General features: G+C 43.7%; 1 protein-coding gene and 1 long non-coding RNA gene across 4 annotated transcripts in view; one reads left to right on the top strand and one right to left on the bottom strand.

The window, feature by feature from the left end:
- Positions 1–1,331: 1,331 nt before the first annotated feature.
- Positions 1,332–6,665, bottom strand: LOC126501497 (uncharacterized). The gene is made up of 3 exons (XR_007591698.1): positions 6,489–6,665; positions 3,930–4,196; positions 1,332–1,606 (listed from the first exon to the last, which is right to left on the bottom strand). It is a non-coding gene; the product is annotated as an uncharacterized lncRNA (long non-coding RNA).
- LOC126501495 (cytidine monophosphate-N-acetylneuraminic acid hydroxylase) overlaps positions 4,271–22,334 on the top strand; it is a 99,879-nt gene continuing 81,815 nt past the window's right edge. Inside the window, exon 1 of one of the 3 annotated variants that reach the window (XM_050142180.1) lies at positions 4,271–4,414. The gene's annotated coding sequence lies outside the window, so the exon portion shown is untranslated. Of the gene's footprint in view, positions 4,415–20,312; positions 20,445–21,483; positions 21,942–22,334 lie in introns of those variants that run through there. The other 2 variants (XM_050142174.1, XM_050142173.1) reach the window with 2 other exon arrangements.

The raw sequence follows: 22,334 nt of genomic DNA, 5'->3' as shown, positions 1-22,334 counted from the left end.
AGAGGGAGGATGGAGAGGAGGAGGAAAGAAAACAAGCTATATTCATATTTACACAATATTCATTTCATTTAAACTTCAAGTAGAGTCAATTTAGAGTCAGTTTGGGCCGGGGAGAGAGGTCGGTTGGTAAATTGCTTGCCTTCTATCTCTAAGACCCGAACTCAACCCCCAGAAACCATGTGAGAAAGGCCGAGTATAGAGTTATGTGCTCACAGTTTCCAGCACTGGCCCGGAGAGACAGGCAGATCTCTGGGGTTTGCTGAGCAGCCAGCCTGATCTATTTCACAAGTTTCGGGTCAGGGAGAGGCCTGTCTCACAATAAAGGATTGATGACACCTGAGGAATGACACTCAGGGCCATCCTCTGGTCACTGCAGACACTTAATCCTCCCCACCCGGATGAATGCAGGAAGAATCCACGGTGGGGTGGGGAAAGGTGAGCTTCTAAAAGAACACTGTGGAGGAAGCTGGGGAGAAATGCGCTCATCTTGTTAATGTGCTGATTTTTGCACTGCATTGTAGTTTTGGGAAATGTGAGTGGCACCTATAGGAAATATTTCTGCGCTGTTTCCTATAATTGCATTTAGACTTACAGTTATCTGTAAAAGTTTAATTGAAAAAGGAATCTGTGATGATACAGATATTAGTTCTAGGTGGCTTGCAAACTTTCTAGGCTTCCTAAAAAACAAAAACAAAAAAAAAAAACAAAAACAAAAACAAACAAACAAACAAAAACCATGTGCAGGCTCAGTCCTCACGGCTCGCCATGAAGAGCCAGTCTGAGGAAGCTCAGACCCAGTGGGTCCTTTTCCTATGTGAATGCCAGACTCTCCCTTAGACCGGGGTACAAACACATCAACACAAGAAGCAATCAGAAGGTTTACTCAAACTTCTGTTTCTTGAGGCTACAACAGCAACTCAAACACAGCCCTTTGCTTAAGAATTTTGCAGTTTAGCTGGGTGGTGGTGCACGCCTTTAATTCCAGCACTTGGGAGGCAGAGGCAAGCAGATCTGTGTGATTTCGAGGCCAGCCTGGTCTACAAGAGCTAGTTCCAGGACAGCTAGGGTTGTTACATAGAGAAACCCTGTGTAGCATGGGGACCATGGGAGAGGGTATAAAGGGAGAGGGAGGAAGGGAGGGGAACAAAGAAAAATATATAGCTCAATAAAAACAATAAAAAACAATAAAATTGGAATTTTATAAAAGGCCCATCTGTCGCAGGCTCTTTGTTAACAGAGAGACACTTTCTCATGAATGACAGGTGTGTGTTCAAATTTCAAATTTTATTGAATGAAAAGTTTCTTCTTTAAAAAGAAGAAGAATTTTGCAGTTTTCTGGCCCCCAGTCCCTTTCAAACCGCAGCTCATGCTGGCACTTTCCCAGCAGTGCAGTAATGCTTCCCATTTGATGCTGACCGCAGACAGCCTGAGAGGTCCCAGGACCTGCTCTGCTCTCTTTGAAATGTGGCAATGGAGGAAGTGGTGATGGCGAGAGAGTCTGAACGCCAGCGAGTGTGGACAACGGGAGATGTCGCTGGTGGACCCAAGCCAGGACAGTTCCTGAAAGGCCTCCTTCCGGGTCTGGTTTGCATTCTCATTTTCTGCTCTAAACCAAGAAGGCAGGAGAGGGCAAGCGAGCAAGATTCCACAGAAGGGTATGTGACAGTCAGCAGGTTGCTAAGGACAACTGTCCCCTCACCCCCACCCCCCCGACAGTCCATTCGAGTGAGCACATGAAGTTATGCTTGAAAATGAGCGATCCAAGCAGTGTTCTAAGTAAACCACTAAATAGATCAATAAACCAGCATCTAATAATTGGTCTTTCCTGCCTTATTCTACCCCTTCCCTCCTGTTCACCTTCATAAGAGCTGATGGATCTGTCCTGAAGCAATGGGTTGATACTCCTGATGTATGGTCTCCATAGCTCCCACCTGCACCTCTGGTCCTTAATCCCTTTAAGTAACTCTTGGCACTTTCTCACACTATTCCTGATTGAGTAGCACAAAACCAGCATTTCTCATTTGAAACCACGCATGTGCCTCCCCCAGTGGCGTTCACATCTAGTCCTCTGTGACTTGGGAGGGGATTGCTGCAAAGGAACCTCTCTGCTTCTGAGTGGCTATGCTTTCCTGAATGATTTTCCCGGAGCTGGGTAGAGAGATGGCGGTGTTGGATTTGTTGGATGCCTATTGCAGTGGCACCTGGTGGTCATGGACCCAGCCAGGGCCATTCCCAACAGGACCTAGTGAAAGAACAGGCGTTTTCTTATTCCTTGAATCTCAGGGATGCAAGTACTATTGCACCTCACTCTCTAGGAGCACACTAAGTCAAGTGTCAAGAAGACTGTCTCCTGGGTAGCAGGTGTCAATGCCTTGGTGGCGGGAGAACTATGTACCATCAGGAACTACTGTTCTTTTAGCTAGTCTGGTACAGCCCTTTCTGGTTCCCACACATTGGGTCCTATGAACTGAATAGGTGGCCCAGTTAAAAAGTGTCCCTTTTGTGTTTAAAGTTAGGCTTTGTCTAGTCTTTCTCACTCCAGTAGAAGTAACCTAGCTTGCCTGTAAGCACATCCGGCAAGCCTGACCTAGGTTAAGGAGCCCGTGGATGGCATTTACTAGAGCCAGCATTTTGAGACATGGCTTTCCCACATGAAAGGCTTCTCTGTGGTCTGTTCCCATGTTAGTTCCCCTCCAGGGCCCGTTACAGTCTTAACTCCTTGTCCCTCTGTGGGCGCTCCCTTCCAGGTGCCTTCTGTGGTGGCAAAGTCCACAAATGACCAGAATTTAAGATAAGGTCAATAGTCTCCCCCACAGCCCATTCTTTGTCTGCTGGATACTTGTCTATAACGTATCACTAGCTGGTACCATCTCCAAATGGAATCACAGTCTGTTTTTCAAGCATGGGCAGCGTGGTATGGTCCAAGGGGTGTTCTGTGGCTGGCCTGGTCCAGGGGATAATGCAGAACTTCTCTTGGAGGCAGATAGATATATGGATGGATGTTGGGGATGCCCTGGAAAGAGAGACTGAGTAGGGGTGGTTCCCATGTGCATCAAGATCAGGAAGGACGGGACTAGAAACATGGCTCAGAGGTTAAGAGCACTGGCTATTCTTCCAGAGGGCCAGGGTTCAATTCCCAGCACCCACACAGCAGCTCATAACTGTTTATGACTCTAGTTCCAGGGCATCTGGCACCCTCACACAGCCATAGGTGTAGGTAAAGCACCAATGCTCACCAAACAAAAACAGAATAAAAATGAGCAGGAAGGACATCAAGAGACAGAGAAGGAGCTGAGCTATTACTCCCATCCCCAGGATGTTTAGATGATGGCCAGTTACAGAGGCTGGTCTGGGTCAGTTCTTACAAAGCATTCCTGGTCCAGAGCAGCCTTGACTAGACATTGTGTGTGTGTGTGTGTGTGTGTGTGTGTGTGTAGTGTCAGCTGAGAACTTTCAAGAACTGCTGGAAGCAGGTGTATGCATCCATAATCTCAGAGGTTCCCTAAGTCCTTTGGAAACAGTGGAGGTGGGAGGCCAGACATGATCTCAGTAGGACAGTAACTCCTTTTCACAAGGTACACTGTACAACTGTCAGAGTTTCTGGCTGAAAGAGGTCTGTTTCTTAGTAATGTTTGGCCAGTGTCATTTAAATAGTCCTATTTATTCTATTGACCTAGCCTTATCATTGTGGGTAGTATTGTGTGTGCAAATTCCAAACAAATTGTTTGTGCAAATAGGAAAAGCTTCTACCCAGGCTGTAAAGTGCAAACTATAAGCATCAAATATTGGTCCTCTCTTTCAGGCTGAATGTCAGTCAAAGTTCACTTTTATATGTTCAAATGGGTGGGGCCCCTGTTTATGTCTCAGGATGGGGCCTTGAGTTCCCCCTTGAGATTGTTCCAAACCCACGGCAGATAGGATTTGCTTACCTTTCGGGTCAGTGTCGGTAGCTCCAGGATCACCAAATATCTTTGTAAGAGTTTTTGTAGGACAGTGTGATGGCTATTCTTGGTTGTCAACTGGAATTAACTAAAACCCGAAAATGGAGTGGCACACTTGTGAGGGATTTTTGCTTCATTTGAAGTGGGAAGAATCACTTCCAATCAGGATCTCTGAGGTGGGAAGACACACCTTTAATCCGGATCTTGAGGTGAGGAAGCACACCTTTCTTCTTGGCCACTCCTTTTGCTGGAAGCCTATTTAAGCACATGGAAGAAGGAAGCTGTTGCTTTTTGCCTGTGTGTTCTCACCTCACTAGCAAGCCCACTCCATCACTGGCATCGGAGCCCACTTCCTTGGGATTCTGGCGTGTATTGAAGACCAGGTGAAGCATCCAGCCTTGTGATGAGAAACTACTGGATTCTTTGACTTCCCGTTCACAGCCACCCATGTTGGATTAGCGAAACCACAGCCTGTGAGTCATTCTAATAAATCGCCTTTACATATACTAATCTCCCTTATCCATATATAAATACGCGTAAATCCCCTTTATCTGTCTGTCTAGAGAGCTGAATCAATAAATCTATCTATCTATCTGTATCTATCTATATAGGTGTAGATTCATTCTGTAAGGTCTGTTACTCTAGAGAACCCTCATGAACACAGACAGTTTTTCCAGAGGAGCTGTTTCATGAGCTTGCCAGACTAGGCTGAGCTGTCATCGCAGGAATTATTAGTTTCCTATCTGTGGTAATCAGCCAACCTTCTTGATTTTCTCCCTTTTATTAGTTGTTATTTTCCTTTCTCCTGGCTTATGTGACAGGAGGTCTTGGGCGCACAGAGAGTATAAAACATACTTTAGACACTGCAGAGCTCTCTCTTCATGGAGAGTGGTTTGCCTGGCTGCTTCGTTTGCCAATTGATTTCCCCAACTCACTGGACCCTGGCTCTGTGTGAGCCTGGCACTCACCACTACCACAAAAGGTGCCAAGGCAGCTTCTACGAGGTGTAGGGTTTGATCTCTGCTTCAATATCTTTGCTTCTGAGGTAAGCATGTCCCCTTCTTCCATGTACTGCCATTTTGAATCTCTTGACGTGAGAGGCTATTCCCCTGTTGTAGGCTTCAGTTCCATCAGTAAAAATTTCTGTATCTAAATTCCGTATCTGCACGCTTAACAGCCAGTGGGAGGTGCCATCATGGCAAAATTTCATGCCCTGGGGAGGCTAATTGGGGCTTTCTTGATGTCTTCATGCTTAGCAGTCTTTGCTGGACTATATAGGTCTCACATCGGACTGTTCAGGCCCCATGACCAGAAGAGTTTCTAAGCAGGAATTGAGAGGGGTATATGTTTAGACCCAATCCTGTGGGATGTGTAAGGTGGACTGGAGAAGTCCAACTTCTCCCTCAAACAGGTGCCCACTTGACCGCTGCCTGTCTCCAATTTAAGAACCCTTACCTTAGAACCCCAGGTATAACCCCATGCTCGGTCACCTCCTATTAAGAAAGGCAAGAGCTGCTTCAGAGAAAAGACCTCAGTGCAAATACAGGTTGGGGCCTAATCAAACCCGTATCCACAGGTTGGGATCATTACAGCACTAACACAATCGTTCCCCTTCCCCTTGGAGTTACATGTTCTTATATTCAATTCCTGGGCTGTGTATCTCTCTGGAGTCCAATACCAGCATCTCAGTATCCCTTTAAGACTTTTCCCTGGAAACCCGTGTCACCTCTGGATCCACCTGAGTGGTTAACCAGTCTTGCAAATACACTTATACACTAGGAATATATGATGGATAGGTGATAAGTTTTATGCTATGTATATTTTGTCACAACAAAAGGATAATACTCCAACATTTTCTGCTCCTGCCAAGGGGGAACTCTCTAGTACACCAAGTTCCTGTTGCAACAACAAAGTCAAACAGAGATAGCAAAGGAAGAAGGATTCCTAAGGATGTTCAAGTCACCCACAACAAGGTAGAGAAGGAGAAGCTGAGGGACAAGAAACAGCCAGGAAACAAAATGCAAAGTAGAATGGTAAATATGGCACAGGAATGGTTTACCTTGCGGGGTAAGGTGGCACGCACCTGCAGTCCCAGGGGCTGAGGCAACAGGATTGCCACAAGTGTGAAGCCAATCTGAACTACAGAGTGAGTTCTAAGCCAGCCTGTGCTACATTGTGAGATCCTGTCTCAAGCAAACAAACACCTTAAAAATAAATGATCTGAGTCCCAGGACTCAGAGGAAAGTAGATCTCTGAATTCAAGGTCAGCCTGCTCTACAGAGTGAGATTCAGGACATTGTAGGGCCACACAGAGAAACCTTGTCTCAAAAAATCAGACCAAACCAAAACAAAAAGGTGTGACTACATCAATTAAAAGACAGAGTTTGGAGGAGGTGATTTAAAGACAGTTTGATAGTCTGCGGTCATACCAACCTCAGCTCACAAGATCTCAACTAAAGGTGACCCGTCCATGTTCTGTCTGCAGAAATTCAAGAAAAACACCGGAAGGCTGGAAGAAACAGAATAGAGAAAAGAAACTCTACTCACATCAACCGAGAAAGAGCAGGAGAGCTGCCTTGTCTCTGTCCACTCACCGACAGTCAGCTGTTAGGCTCCTTACTCCCTGAGACTTACTAATGGTTCTTTTGGTTTGCTGTTTAAGTGCTGGATGTTCTCCATGATGGCAGTACTAAGTGGCACTCTCCCCATCAATGAGAAAGAGCCCTCCTCCCTTTCTCTGCAAGCCCCCAGCACCTGCTACTTCCTGTGTTTTGATAAGAGTCCTGTTACCTACACCCCCTGGAGTTTTTGATTTGCATTTCCCTCTGGACTAGTGGGGATTGTGGTCAGGGACTCTCACGTAGGTTTTAGCGTTTGCATAGCCTTTCTGAGAACTTACTAGCCAGATCATTAGTTCTTAGCTGGATGATCTGGTGTTCTCCAGTGAGTAGCTAGAGTTTTCTTACCTTGAGCTTCAACCCCTCATTGGATAAGTGGCCTGCAAGTGCTTCCTTCCATTCTGCAGACTGTCTCTTAGCTGTTTTCCTCTTTGCTGAACAGAGCTTCATCATATGACTTAAACCTGGTTGTCAATTTTGACTTCTGTTGCCTCACATTTGGGGTCACATTCCCAAAATCTTTGCTCAGGCTGCACCTTGCTTTCATTGAGCAAGTCTAGTCACTCTGCAATTTCAGGTCTTGTACTTCACTCCTGACTCAGTTTTAATAAATATATACTGAGCTGATGAGTGTGCTATGCACACGTGTCCTGAAGCACATGTTCTAAGGCAGAATAAGGTAGGAAAAAAGGCCAATTATTAGATGGTGGTTTGCTGATCTATTTCACGTTCTACTTAAAGCATTGTTTGTATTACCTACTTGGCAAGCATAGCTTCACTTGCTTCCCAAAACAGAAGGACATGGAAAGGACACCTAAGCCATGGGTTGGTGCTCTTAACGACCTGCTCCCTGCCACGTAGGCTTTGGTAGAATCTCATTTGCTTGTTCACGCCACCTGCCACCTTGTGGTTTTGGAGTATAAAGTGAGAATGCAAACTGGACCCGAGCCAAGGCCTTTCAGGAGCTGTCCTGGCGTGGGTCCACAGTGCCATCTCTTCTGCTCTTATCTGCATCAGAGCGCTTCTTTCAGAATGACGCCCCAGTATTTGCTGAGGTCCCCCAGCCAGACCTCCTTCACCACAACTCTGGCTGGTCTGCAGAGTGGTTAAGTATGGTGCCAGATAGCACAGCTTGGATAAAGAAGGACCTGGCACTTCTCTCGGTGGTAGGTTGATGTCACTGGAGAGACCTGATCTGGTGGCCTGCTCCTGCCTTCGTACCTTGTGACCCTGACAATTGGAGCCAGTAGGAGGTGCCATCATGGCAAAATTTCATGGGAGGCTAATTGGGGCTTTCTTGATGTCTTCATGCTTAACAGTCTTTGCTGGACTATATAGGTCTCACATAGGACTGTTCAGGCCCCATGACCAGAAGAGTTTCTAAGCAGGAATTGAGAGGGGTATATGTTTAGACCCAATCCTGTGGGATGTGTAAGGTGGACTGGAGAAGTCCAACTTCTCCCTCAAACAGGTGCCCACTTGACCGCTGCCTGTCTCCAATTTAAGAACCCTTACCTTAGAACCCCATGTATAACCCCATGCTCGGTCACCTCCTATTAAGAAAGGCAAGAGCTGCTTCAGAGAAAAGACCTCAGTGCAAATACAGGTTGGGGCCTAATCAAACCCATATCCACAGGTTGGGATCATTACAGCACTCACACAGTCGTTCCCCTTCCCCTTGGAGTTACATGTTCTTATATTCAATTCCTTGGCTGTGTATCTCTCTGGAGAACAATACAAGTGCCTGAGTATCCCTTTAAGGCTTTTCCCTAGAAACGTGTGTCACCTCTTTCAATACAATGTCCTGCAGGGTGGTCAAGCCTGTGCATAGCTCTTTCTGCCTGTCTTCACTGCTCAGTCTCATCTTCTTTTACTCAGAGACTCTGGTCCTAGGTCTCACCTACCCCTTGCCCGCTGGAAGGGGACCTCACAATCCCATTGGGGCTTGGCTTCCTGGGCTGAAAGGGTCCAAGCTGCAGCCTCTGCAGACCAGTTGAGGTTGTGGTGAAGGACGTCTGGCTTGGGGACCTCAGGAAACGTCGTGGGAGTCTGTTTGGAATAAGCGCTCTGACTCCAATGTGAGTGGAAGAGAGATGTCACTGTGGACCAGGACAGTTCCTGAAAGGCCTTGGTTCAGGTTCAGTTTGATTTCTCATTTTATACTCCAAAACCACAAGGTGGCGTGGGCAAGCAAATGAGATTCTACAAAAGCCTACGTGGCAGGGAGCAGGCTGTTAAGAGCACCAGCCCATTGTTTCGGCTTCTTTTCCAAGTCATTCAGTTCCAGGAAGCAAATGAAGCTATGCTTGCCAAGTAGACAATGCAGGCAGCGCTTTAAGTAGATCATGAAATAAATCAACAAACCACTATCTAATAATTGGCCTTTTCTACCTTATTCTGTTTCAGAGAATGCTCTGTCATAAATTCTTTAAAATCAGCGTGAAGAGAAGTCACTCCATACAACAGGGCTCACATGGGGGTTTATTGGAAGAGGAGAGAGATGGGGCAGAGAAGGGGGCAGAGAGGATGGCAGGGACCTGCCCCTGGGGACAAGAGTGGTGGGGGAGAGGGAGGGAGAGGAAGGGAGAGAGAAGGAAAGAGAGGAAGACACACAGACACACATGCACAGGCACACACACACACACACACAAGGTCGGCAAAGTCTGCCTTTTATAAGGAAACTTAGTGAATGTGCACAGGAAGTGCTCTTAGTGGCTGCAGCTGAGGAAGTAGCCTGTCAGGACCCTAAGGACAGGCCAGTACAGATGCACTTCAGTCCAGGTGTGTAGAGCACACTTACCAGCTTGGTAGCCTCTCCTCATACTAATCAACAAAGATTCCTTAAAAGGGAGTTAAGATTGAAGTACAAGATCTGCAACTGTGGAGTGACCAGTCTTGCTCAATGAAAGCAAGGTGCAGCCTGAGAAAAGATTTTGGGAATGTGACCCCAAATGTGAGGCAACAGAACTCCAAATTGACAACCAGGATCAAGTCAGACGATGGCGCTTCTATACAGCAAAGGAGAAACCAGCTAAGAAGAATGGGAGAAAACATTTGTAGGCCTCTTATCCAATGAGGGGTTGAAGCTCAAGGTAAGAAAACTCTAGCTACTCACTGGAGAACACCAGATCATCCAGCTAAGAACTAATGATCTGGCTAGTAAGTTCTCAGAAAGGCTATGCAAACGCTAAAACCTACGTGAGAGTCCCTGACCACAATCCCCACTAGTCCAGAGGGAAATGCAAATCAAAAACTCCAGGGGATGTAGGTAACAGGTAGCAGGTGCTGGGGGCTTACAGAGAAAGGGAGGAGGGCTCTTTCTTATTGATGGGGAGAATGCCACTTAGTACTGCCATTATGGAGAACATCCAGCACTTAAAAAGCAAACCAAAAGAACCATTAGTAAGTCTCAGGGTGTAAGGAGCCCAACATCTGAGTGCCTGTGAGTGGACAGAGACAAGGCAGCTCTCCTGCTCTTTCTCGGTTGATGTGAGTAGAGTTTCTTTTCTCTATTCTGTTTCTTCCAGCCTTCCCGTGTTTTTCTTGAATTTCTGCAGACAGAACATGGACGGGTCACCTTTAGTTGAGATCTTGTGATCTGAGGTTGGTATGACCGCAGACTATCAAACTGTCTTTAAATCACCTCCTCCAAACTCTGTCTTTTAATTGATGTAGTCACACCTTTTTGTTTTGGTTTGGTCTGATTTTTTGAGACAAGGTTTCTCTGTGTGGCCCTACAATGTCCTGAATCTCACTCTGTAGAGCAGGCTGACCTTGAATTCAGAGATCTACTTTCCTCTGAGTCCTGGGACTCAGATCATTTATTTTTAAGGTGTTTGTTTGCTTGAGACAGGATCTCACAATGTAGCACAGGCTGGCTTAGAACTCACTCTGTAGTTCAGATTGGCTTCACACTTGTGGCAATCCTGTTGCCTCAGCCCCTGGGACTGCAGGTGCGTGCCACCTTACCCCGCAAGGTAAACCATTCCTGTGCCATATTTACCATTCTACTTTGCATTTTGTTTCCTGGCTGTTTCTTGTCCCTCAGCTTCTCCTTCTCTACCTTGTTGTGGGTGACTTGAACATCCTTAGGAATCCTTCTTCCTTTGCTATCTCTGTTTGACTTTGTTGTTGCAACAGGAACTTGGTGTACTAGAGAGTTCCCCCTTGGCAGGAGCAGAAAATGTTGGAGTATTATCCTTTTGTTGTGACAAAATATACATAGCATAAAACTTATCACCTATCCATCATATATTCCTAGTGTATAAGTGTATTTGCAAGACTGTTTAACCACTCTCAATATCTCACCTGGAAACTCTTTGTCATTTCAAATAGAAATGAGGCCTACAGCAAGCAATAACCCCACATGATTGCCTCTCCCAGGCTATAATCTTTCCTCTGCATTCTGTCCCTGGGAGTTTGCTTGTAGTAACTTATTACTCACAGCGGAAGAAACATACAATGTGGCCTTTTGTGTTGAACTTATTCTACCGAGCACAGTTTTCTTCAGTTTCTCCTCTGCTGGAAAGAATGACAGAATTTTGTTCTTCCCTCTTCTTTTTTTTTTTTTATAAATATGTGCAAACCATGTGATCATCCATTTGTGTACTGATGGAAAATTTGACCTTTTCTACCTTCTGGCTATTGTAGATTGTGAACACAAATGTGCAAATCTCCATTTGAGTCTTTCTTTGAGTCCTTTTGGATATTATCTATGTATCTGTCTATCGTTAACTTACCTATTAATCTTCTCTCTGACATTTATCTATATTCTATCTATAGGTCACCTATTATATATATATATCCAGTATCAACCTATTATTGCAATCTAGATTGTATTTCTCTATAATTTATGTCTATAATTTACTTATCTATCACCTCTTTCTAATATATCTATTATCGTTATTACCCACAATCTATCATTATAATCTATCATCTATCTATTGATCTATCTACGTTTGGAAATTCTGGTTTATCTTTATCAAATGTTTAAAGCACAAGAACTCTCTTAGTAAGAGACCGATTATCCCAGCAGTCTGAGCAGACAGGAGGGGCAAGGTTACACAATGATTTGAATTAGAACACCACTCCCCATCTCCTCAGACCCTCAGGTTATGCCAGTCTTCACCTCTTAAGCCACCCAGTGGTGGGTCTAAGGGTGGTGGTATTGGGATCATAGGCACCTAGTCTTTTTCTGCATAGAGTAATCTGTGTGGGAGTCAAGTTCAGAGACAAAAGGAAGCAAACGATTTCCAGCAATCTTTTCTAGGCTGTGGTGTTGTGAAGTTTCATTGGAATTTATGGGATAGAAATTGTAAAGAATTTAAATTTATTTATAGAGAAACCTGATTTCTGTGACTAGATTTGTCACTGGGGAGCTGTAAACAGTCTTTCTCTTCTGAGTATCTGTGTCTTCACACAGCATCTTCACGATGTGCTGTATTGTTGATGAACTAAATGCTCTTTCCCCATAGGTGGGGCACTGGCTTGAGACAATTTAGCTCAGTACTATTCATTGCCATTCATCTCATCCTTTCTTTGATGGCAGGTGATAGTTACAGATAAGGGAAAGTGGCACACTGCATAGAGGCCGTTGGCAATCCCATGGATGTTATATAAGGTGTGCATGTACTATTTGAGATTATTTTCTTTTGGTTTACTGCCTTTACAAATAGCAAAATTGTAAATGTGCTCCCCTTACATGCTAATCTTATTTTTGGTAAAGCTAGTCTAGGTCAGCTTAATTATTGGAGGGAACCCCCAGAGTCAGTGCCTCCCAGAGAGCTTCCTTGAGCACATCTCCCGTCTGGGGGATAACTACTAAACACTATTATAGATTGCTGTTTATTTTGTTTGTTTGTTTTGTTTTGCCATCCTCATCCCCCATTTTGTTGGGCATTTTATTATTAAAAAACTTTTTTAAAAAATTAAAACTGCAATATCAAGATAAAAAGTGGAACTCAAGACTGGGTTTGGGATCAAATCTATTTTCATAATTGGCAAGTTTGTAAGGAACAACTAAGAAATGGGAGGCAGGCAAAGCTCTAAAACCCCAGAATGCTTAAATGTGCTGTAAAAGGACTGTAAATGTTCACTGGGTTTTACCGAATAATAGTCTTCCTTCCTTTTCTGTCTGCTGTGGATTTTTTTTTTCAGTTAAAAATTTGTTTGTAAAAGATATTTGTTACAATTCTACCTAGAAAAAAATGACTCAATTTCTTGGCCTCAGCTTTCTGTATTGTATAAAGGCGGAAGGGAGAGGGCACAGGATGTGTGGTCCAGTGAGCTTGATTAATATGCTGCTCTAGATGGCTGCAGCTCACAGTACTTTGTGGTGTGGTTTTCATGAGACAGCATCTCCTTCTGTGCTTCAGGATGTCCAGGACTCACAATATAGCCTAGGCTGATCCCAAACTCACAACGATCTCCTTGTCTCAGACTCTCAAGTCCTGGGATTACAGGTGTGAGCCATGATGCCCAGTGATTTTTTTTTGTTGTTGTTATTGTTTTGTTGGTTTTGTTTCATTTTAAGTTTCAGGGGATGGAGAGATAATGTATCCAGTAAGAGTGTTTGCTAATCTTGCAGAAGACCCAAATTTACTTCTCAGCATACACACTGCTTGGCTCACAACCAACTGTAGCTCCAGCCTAGGGTCTTCAACACCCTCTTCTTGCCTTCAAAAATACAGCATATATGTGGATGTACATACACACAGATGCACACAAAAATAAAAAATAAATCCCTAAAAGGTATATTTTTATTTGTGTAAAACCTCGATTGCTTTGAGTCTGTCCTGTGTCCTGTGCTAGTTGGGTGAATAGGCTAGCCCTAAATGTCTCATCCTAGAAGTCACCAACCCTACTCAAAACACCCTTTAAAAAAAAAAACTATGCAGAATGCATTTATCTACTATAGAAAATGTCTCCTCTGTAGTTGAAATTTTCTGTGGTCAGCCAAGCAACTCCCAAATAAAGACATGGTGACTTATGGTTAATTATGAATGCTCGGCCTTGTCTTAAGCTTGTCTCACTAGCTCTTTTAACCCAACGTAACCTGTTTCTGTTCATCTACATTTTTCCTCAGGGCTTCTTACTTTTCTCCCATTCTGTATGTCCTACTTTCCTGTTTCTTCCCTGTCTGTCTGTCTGCTCAGACAGAGCAGCAAAAGAGCTGTTGTCTCTTTTTCTTTTCTCCCCCAGCCCAAATTTCTTTTCATACTTACTCTTCCTTCCCAGAAGTTCCACCTATAAATCCTTCCTCGCTATTGGCTATTCAGCTTTTTATTAGACCAATCAGGTGACTTAGGCAGGAAACATATGGCAGAGAAACATCTTTACATAGTTAAATAAATGCAACGCATCTTTGCATAGCTAAGCAAATATTCCACAATAGTCCTTCATAGGGGCTGCATCCTGCACTGAGAGCAGTTGTTGAACGTGGGCACATCCTGGATCCTGTTGGTTCTATAGCACTAAGAACACAATGGTTCTTACTGGGTGGTGGTTGCGCACACCTTTAATCCCAGCACTCTGGAGGCAGAGGAAGGTGGATCTCTGTGAGTTTGAGGCCAGCCTGGTCTACAAGTTCTAGTTCCATAAGAGGTTCCAAAACTACAAAGAAACCCTGTCTCAAAAAACAAAATAAAAAAAAACAAAAAACAAAAAAAAGAGAACAATGGTTCTTTCAGACAATGCTTTTTCAAATGGGTAGCTATTTCTGTAAATATGTCTACTTTGAAAAAATGCTGTTCTGATCCTGTTTCCTTTTCTTTCCTCTCCCTGCTCCCCCTCAATTCTTTTCTCCCTCTTTTCCCCATCATCTCCACACCTCTGCCCTCTCCTTCCTTTCTTGTCTTTTCTTTCCCCCATCTTTTTCTTCCTTTTCTCTTTTCCTCCTTTTGTTTTCTCTTTTTTCCCCTTACCTTTTTCTTTGCCTTTCTTCCTTCTTTCCCTTCTCACTCTTTCTTTTTCCCTCTTTCCTTCCTTTTCCCCACTTCCCTTTTCTCCCCCTTCTTCTTCTCTTTCCTTTCCCCTCCTTCCTTTGTATGTCTTTTCTTTTCCTTAGACAGTGTCTTGCCACGTAGCTTAGGTTGGACTGCAGTTCACAATCCTCCTGCCTCTGTACTGGGATTATAAATCTGAGCTACTACATACATCCTCCTCAAGCTTGGACTAAAGTTCCAGTTGAGACTGTATTTAGAGATTGCTCAGGCTCCCTTCCCTTCTTCTGGCAGCCATAAGCAGCCCTCTTAAATGTTTTCTCTGAACATACATTCTTTCATTCACTTATTGAAAGTCATGTGTCATGTTAGATAGAAGGAATGACCTCTAATGCTTGATAGCACAGGAGGAGGGTCACAATAGTTGACAACAATGCAATACTGAATAATAGCTACTGGAGTAGACCGTTTTCTGCACAAAAAAAATGATGATGTATTTGAAGTGATAGAATTACCAATCATCCCGAGATCATTTTACCTAACATAATTATGCATTTGAAATGTCTCATTGTAGCTCATGTTACATGTCAATTAAAGGTAAAGAATATATATATATTTACATATGCACTGTGGAAGCTGTGTGAGATTCAGCAGTAATCACTTAGAAACTATATTATTTAAATCACTGCTTGGCCAATCCCTTAAGCATATTACTAGCTAGCTCTTATATCTTAAATCAACCCTCTTTCTATTAATCTGGAATTGCCATATGGTTGTGGCCTATAGGTAAGGTTTCATCTGGCATCCGGTGTCTGCCTCTTGCAGTGGCTACTAGCTTCTCCTTGACTCTGCCTACTCTCTCCTCCTCTATCTGCTTAGAATTCCTGCCTTGCCTATTATGCTTAGCCACTGGCCAAAACAGCTTTATTCATTAACCAATAAAAGAAACACTTAGACAGAAGGATTTCCCACACCATTTCCCCCTTTCTGTTCAAATAAAAAGGAAGGTTTTATTTGAACATAGTAAAATTACATATAACAAAACAGGTATCAAGCAAGAATTATAGCTACAATATTTATATCTACTTTATCTTTTATCATAACTAAGGAAAATTATAACTAAAGAGGAAGGGCAATCAAGCAACTTTGATAAGATGCAATAAATGACAGAGACAACTGGCTACCTGAGCATTCACCCAAAGTCTCATTTACAATATTGGAGCAACCAACTTTGGTTAAGGCCTAGAGTAACTGACAGACCATTTTTAGAGGCAGGAAAATATATATATTTAGATAATGAAATTCTACCCTGCAGAGGATATATCACCATAAGTCAGATTTCTCTTTGCTTGGTGATTCTTTCTGGATAGTTATCTTTTCTTCTTTAGGCATCTAAATGTCCACGGTCTCTCAACTTTTTGTAGATGGGTATGTCCCTGCAAAGATACAATCAGAACCTTGTCCCAACCTTATGATGTTTCCTTACCACTTGTATAATTGTCAGCTCTGTGGATGAGCTGTCCATTTCTCTTTCTTAAGAAGTTTCTCTTTTTCAAACTGAATCTTTATTAATTTTGATGGTATCTATAGCTTTTCTTCTCTTGTGAAAACGAGTGAAATCCCTTCCTTGGCATAGCACATCTCCTGGTTTCCATTCTAGGTCAACACATCTTTGAAATACACCAGCTGATTTAATTCAGAAGTTTTTCTATTATCCAATGTCTCTCTGCTGCCATTGTTCCTTTCTCATTAGCATTAAGAAAATTCAAGATTAATAAAGCATCATGCAATCTATTTTTGGTGTTACTTTCCATTTCTTTCTGTTTGTTTAACATATCCTTTATAGTTTGATTTGGTCTTTCTATAACTGCCTAGCCTATAGGATTGTTTGGTATACCTGTAAGAGGCTTTATATTATAATAAGCAAAAAATTGTTTCATTTTCTTAGAGACATATGATGGTCCATTATCTGTCTTTATTTGTGTAATATGATGGTCATAACTTCTAATAAATGCATGATTACCAAATCAGCCTTTTCTGAGCTCAAGTCAGTTGCCCATTTGTAAAAGTAGCAGTGGGCTGCATCCCACCACCCAGCTAGCTTTACCTGAAATAATTACACGGAAACTGTATTCATTTAAGCACTGCCTGGCCCGTTAGTTCTAGCCTCTTATTGGCTAACTCTCACATCTTAACTAACCCATATCTAATAATCTGTATGCCACCATGAGATCGTGGCTTACCAGCATAAGTCTAACCAGCTTCTGTCTCGGGAAGGGAAATCATGGCATCTGCCTGACTCTGCTTTCTTTCTCCCAGCATTCTGTTCAGTCTACTCCACCTATCTGAATTCTGCCCTATCAAAAAGCCAAGGCAGTTTCTTTATTAACCAATGAAAGTAACACATAGACAAAAGGCCCACCTACATCACCCATTGAAACCTAAATAGGTGTCAATGGTGTGGTGTACATATTTTAATATTCCAAATTCTACAAAGTGGAACACATTCATCTGCCAGATTTTATTCCTTTGAATACCCTTTGGGTGACTCCCTGTAGGTAGCAATGTTTGTTTATAGAAAGAGCAAGTAGGACATCTCCTTATACTCTCCTTAGTTTGTTGCCATGTAATAGGAAACTCTTTCTTTAAACCTTAACTATTGACATGATGTCGTTTATGAAATTCTGAGGCCTTCAGCACATTTCCAATCAATAATTGATCAATTTCTACATTACCTTGTACTAGAGGACCTGGCAGACCTATATGGGATCAGATGTGTGATATTGTTTGTCATTATCTAAATTTCAAATTTATTTATTTATTAATAAAATGAATTTACCTCCGTTATGAGTTTTCAGTAAATTGTTGAAGGTATAGTAATTTTTATTGACCGGAGGTAGCACAAACAGTCCCACTAAATATTGACAAATATGCTAACAAATTAAGAGCAATTAAATTAATTCTGTACAGAGAGAGGTTTATTTGGTGACCAGAATATCAAGGAACCCAGAGCTCATGAGCCACAAACACAAACCAAAAACCCAATTTGTAGGCAGGGAAAGCTGTGGGTGCAGGCAGTCTGTGGGAAATTACCAAATTGCCGTACCAGCCAAAATATTTTCAGCTGCATGTCAAAGATGTTGTTCAGCTGTGGGGAGGTTTCAAGCCATGCGGGCCGGGGCTGCAGACTTTTTGAGCCAGCCCTGGGTTCATGCTCTGCCCTGCTCCACCCCATTTGACTCCAGACTGTTGTAATTTATAATAAAACAATCCCACACTAGCACAGAATAGAGTATAATAAAAGTTTATTTATTTAGGGGTAGATTCACAGATGAACAATCCTCTGCATGAGTGGGGAACAGGAACTGAATTTAGCAGCCAAGGGGCTGAGCACGTTTTTTACATCTGTATATTTAGTACATTTGACCACGTCCAAAGCGAGCCAGTATCTTAAAGGCTATTGGCTGAAGGAGTTCCCACAGTAGAGAATAGTTCCACGAGGCTCAAAGGGAGAAGACTCTGGAGATGAGGCATTAACAGTACTGCTACAGGGGCTTGAGCAAGATGTAGGAGAAGCAGGTTGTTATATGCTTGACAAGATGCAGAAGATACTGTTTATAACATATTGGGGAGGCACTGAGGGAGGGAGGAAGGGAGAAAGAGAGACAGAAAAGCTCATTCCATGGGGAGATACAGAGAAACATAGAGCATCAACAACAAACTGACTTGGGGAATCAATGAGTTTAATGGGCACAAGTGAGAGGTTCTATCCACTCAGGAGGTAGAAGCAGCTGGATCTCTGTAAGTTGGAGTCCAACCTGGCAAAGACAACACAGAGATCCTGTTTCAAAAAAGGAAAGAAAAAGACAAATAGTCATGTAAGTGTCACCACCACCCCTACCCAGTTACTCAACTGCCACAGTGTGGGGAGTGGCAATGCCAGACAAAGGAACAACTGACACCCCAGGCAGCTGTGTTGGGGTGGTAGTTTCAATCTATGCTTGGAATAATATTTTAAAATATATAAATTGTTTACTTTTGAAATTCCACTCATGCTCATTCCATACTGCAATTGACTAGAATTGTGAGCAGGAAAGCTGGGGTATCCATCCATGCCTCTAAGACTCACCTCAACTGGGGCTTCTTGAGTTGGTGTTTGTTTCTTATATAGTTTGAGATAGGGTGTCATATAGTCCAGGCTATCTTCTAACTCACTATGTAGCTGAGGATGTCCTTTAACTTCTGATCCTCCAACCTCTATCTTGTGGGGATTGGCTAATTTACTGAAACATTTACATCATATTAGAAAGTTTCATCTACATGGGCAAAGAAATTATTCCTTGGCTATGGAAACAAACTAGTTAATACTTCTAAGAAAAGTATGTCCCAGGTGGCATACATCTTTAATTCCAGCACTTGGGAGGCAGGGACAGGTGGATCTCTACGAGTTTGAGGCCAGCCTGCCTAGTCTACAGAGTGTAATTGGTTGTTTTTAACTCTTTGATTCTTTGGGGGGCCAGTCATCCAGCTCCCAAATAAATACACAGACGGTTATTCTTATAAATGCCCTGTCTTAGCTGGGCTTGTATCTACCCAGCTTTTCTTAAATTATCCTGCCTGCCTTTTGCCTCTGGGTGTTTATCCTATATACCTTTCTTTACTTCTTACTCTGTGACCGACTGTGTAGCTGGGGCTGGCCCCTGGTTGTCTTCTTCCCTCTCTCCAAGATCTTCTCCCAGATTTCTCCTACTTATCCTTTCTCCCCGCCAGCCCCACCTATCTTTTCTCCTGCCTTGCTGGTTTTAACGTGCAAAGTAGGATAGCTTCATGGAATTAAACAAATGTAACATAAAAGAATGCAATACACGGGCGGTGGTGGCGCACGCCTTTAATCCCAGCACTCAGGAGGCAGGCGGATCTCTGGGAGTTCGAGGCCAGCCTGGTCTTCAAGAGCTAGTTCCAGGACAGGCACCAAAAACTACAGAGAAATCCTGTCTTGAAAATAAAAAAAAAAAAAAAAAGATATTTTAGTGACTGGTTATTACCTGAACCGTGCTGGCTTTGAAGCTTCAGACCCACGCATAATTCGGTTCATCTCACTAGCTGCCCAGAAATTCATCTCAGGTATTGCTAACAATGCCCTACAGCACTGCAAAATGAAGGAACACAGCCTCTGGCAGCTCCCGGAGCAAGAGCAAGGACCACAAGTATACCCTAACCATGGAGGACTTGATCCCTGCCCTCAGGGAATATGGCATCAATGTGAAGAAGCTGCACTATGTCACCTGAGCCACCTAACCAAGATGTATTTGTCCTTTCCTCTGTCCCCACAACAGACTGTTTTCATAATAAACTTTATTGTGAGAGGCAAAAAAAAGAATGCAATATATCTTTGCATTGTTAAACAAATATTCCACAGCATAAACAAACGTAATGCATCTCCAACTAATATTCTACAACAACAGAGTGAATTCTAGACTAGCTAAAGCTACATAGTAAGACCGTTTCAAAAAGAGAAAGAAAAGAAAATGGCTATCCATCTGCTTGTTCACTATTTTTTAAAAGTTTTTATTATTTTTCTGTGAATCATGTACCCCAATTCCTCATTTTTTTATCCCTCCATATCCTCCCTTCACCCTTGCAACTTCCCACCCAAAAGAAAACAAACAAAAAAAATTAATTAAAAAAACTTTCAGGGGAAGCTGTGATTTGTCACAGTGTATCCCCACAGTATATCTTTTTGTCCAAACAGTTTTACTTGCCAATGTTCACTGCAGTGAGTCATTGGTCTGGGTTAAGGTCCCTGACTTCTGCTACACTCTCAGTACTGAATCCTCACGGAGATATCCTGTTGTTGCCCCGTGTCGTGGAGATCGTGCAGCTTTGCTTCTGCGGACCGGCCCCTTCACACGCTCCAGCAGTTCTTAGATGGGGTAGAGGTTGTGGTGAGTCAACTTAAAGCCCTGGATCTGGGCCTGGGTGGTAGCTGTGTTGGTCAGCCGTCTGCTCTTCTGCACCCATGCCACTAGGACCAGCTCTCCCGCTTTGCCCAGATGGGGGTGGGGTGTGTTGGGAGGACCGCTTATCCTGCCTGTGGCATTTGGCAAGATGTGGAACCAGCACTCTGGAATCCACACCACCAGGGGCAGCTCTCCCATGCTGCTAAGATGGGGCTGTTCCACCCTCTATTAAAGCGGTGTTTTGTTCTACTGGTCAAGGCTTTCACTAGATACGAGTGAAAAAAAGAAGAGAGTTCATGCTTCCAGACTCACAACTGAGCACAGTGCTACCATGAAGTTCCTTCCAGAACCCCGCTGACAGAGTCCTCTAGGTGCTAGCAAGTTTGGGGGCTTGCAAACAGGTTAAGATCCAGCAGAAAATGAATGCAGGGCTAGGGAGACAGCTCAGTCAATAAAGCGCTTGCCTGACCACAGGCAAAACGACATGAGTTTAAGCCCTAGAACTCATGTGAACCTGCTGAGTGTGGAAGGTTATGATTGAAATTCCAGGACCGTGGAGGAGACAGGCCAGAGAGCCTCACCTACTTGGTGAGTTCCAAGAGTGGAGAAAGACCCTGTCTCAAAAAATGAGGTAGATAGCACCTGAGGACTTCCTCTGGCTTCTACACAGATGAGCAAACATTCACACGCACCCACTCGTGTACCTGAACATACCTCTGCCTCCCAAATGGGTAGAAATAATAATCTTCATTAATTGCTGCAACACCTGTAAATCTCACATCAGCTCCTGGCTAAAAGCAGGTTAGAGAACATGGCTTCGGACTCCAGCAGGGTCTGGAACTTATCCAATGTGGGTAACTCATTCTGTAGTCCTAGTATACAGAAGGCTGAGGCTAAAGGATCGCCAAGAATTTGGCTCCACCTCTTACCAAATGCCTGGACTATATAGCATGACTTTGTCACCTACAAGCCAATGAGAGCTCCAGAACTGCTCCCTTTACTGACCCAGACAGGTGGAAGATGCGGACAGAACAGTGGGGGTACCAGTGGTTAGCGCCATTATTCTTTTGTTCCCAGTGTGGAACCTTAGCAGAAAGGGCAACAAAAATGTTCTCTTAAGACTAATCAGGACCGTCGATTCCTGCACCAGCCCATCTGGGCTGAAGTTCCAGTTTCGGAGTTTTCAGAAATATCCCTGGATCTTCCCAGCAATTTCTGCACACAGCGCCCCCTCCCTTTACTTGTGAGGGTTTCAATCTCTATAAACAAAGAGGACAAATATGTCAAGCAGGCTCACTCTCAGATAGAGCACCAAGGGAGGAACGCCTGCAGACTGTGATATCCACGGACACACGGGCAACACGGAAGGAAAACAAAGAGAGCCATGGAAACACTAAGGGAAAAAGACATCTGGAGCCCCGAGGGAGGAGCAGCTCACCAGGAGGAGCTGAAGTCCTGAGTGTGTACAAGAAGTCCAGGGAGGTAATGGGCTCTGAGGTTCCCACTGGGAGAGCATCATCGGCCTCTGGGTCAGAAGTCCAAATGAACCATGAGGTAGTAAGACTGCCACCGTGAGGGGCATGAAGTCAGTGAGGGGAGGAGGGTGAAGGGTACTGAAGATATTTGGCAGAAGGGAGAGAGAAGAAGGAAGGGAGAGGAAGGAGCAAGAGAAGAGTAGCTGGGCAGGGCGGAGACGGGGAGTTTCTGGACATGTTAGAAATTTAGGGAGGAGTGCTCTGGGGAGATGAGCTGCTCAGAGTCTCCATGGAGACAGCTGGAAGGACTGATTCAGCCATTAGGGCTGAGAGGAGAAGGAGGAGGCTGTGGCTCTCTCCTTCTGAGCACAGCTGAAACCCTGTGTGTTCTGGACTAAAA

This window comes from Alexandromys fortis, unplaced genomic scaffold, assembly GCF_014885135.2.
Source record: "Alexandromys fortis isolate MF-2015 unplaced genomic scaffold, M_Fortis_MF-2015_v1.1 scaffold_5, whole genome shotgun sequence".
Lineage (NCBI taxonomy): Eukaryota > Metazoa > Chordata > Mammalia > Rodentia > Cricetidae > Alexandromys > Alexandromys fortis.
Note: the sequence above shows the minus strand (reverse complement) of the source record. Positions and strands in the feature narration are given on the sequence as shown.